This window comes from Schistocerca serialis, chromosome 6 (genome assembly GCF_023864345.2).
Source record: "Schistocerca serialis cubense isolate TAMUIC-IGC-003099 chromosome 6, iqSchSeri2.2, whole genome shotgun sequence".
Lineage (NCBI taxonomy): Eukaryota > Metazoa > Arthropoda > Insecta > Orthoptera > Acrididae > Schistocerca > Schistocerca serialis.
The window spans coordinates 738,872,353-738,873,132 of NC_064643.1; the positions used below are offsets into that span (position 1 = coordinate 738,872,353).

General features: G+C 47.8%; 1 pseudogene; it reads left to right on the top strand.

Annotated features, from left to right (window-relative positions):
- Window positions 1–379: 379 nt before the first annotated feature.
- Window positions 380–497, top strand: LOC126485782 (5S ribosomal RNA; annotated as a pseudogene).
- The last annotated feature ends 283 nt before the right edge of the window (window positions 498–780 follow it).

Below are 780 nucleotides of genomic sequence, written 5' to 3' on the forward strand. Positions count from 1 at the left end.
CCGAGGTTGGCTTCTACTAGTTTTTCCATTCGTCTGCAAAGAATTCGTGTTAGTATTTTGCAGCTGTGACTTATGAAACTGATAGTTCGGTAATTTTCGCATCTGTCAACACCTGCTTTCTTTGGGATTTTATAAAAGTGTATTATTTGCTACATTCAGCAAGCCGAATCACTGTAGCTCTGTCATGTAAAGTAAGGAAAGATTGTCTTCTGTGAGATTAGAATCGAGAGCCACCGCGACTTCGGTATTTGTGGGCGACGCATTTTCAACTGACCCAGCGAAGAACTGCAGCACTTTCCGCCGCCTCATAATGCTAGTGATGGCTAGGAGAGTTAATTTTCAATCAAGCCCCAATTAATAGTAGCTTCTGTGTAGATTGGGCAACGGCCTTGCCGCAGTGGATACACCGGTTCCAGTGAGATCACCGAAGTTAAGCGCTGTCGGACGTGGCCGGCACTTGGATGGGTGACTATCCAGGGCGCCATGCGCTGTTGCCATTTTTCGGGGTGCACTCAGCCTCGTGATGCCAATTGAGGAGCTACTCGACCGAATAGTAGCGGCTTTGGTCAAGAATACCATCATAACGATCGGGAGAGCGGTGTGTTGACCACATGCCTCTCATATCCGCATCCTCCTCGCAAGATTACACGGCGGTCGCATAGTCCCGATGGGCCACTTGTAGCCTGTAGAAGGAGCGGCTTTTTTTCTGCGTAGAATGACCTTCCTGTACTAAAAAGATAACTTTTGTCGTTAGACGACACACCATAAGCGAATCCCGTT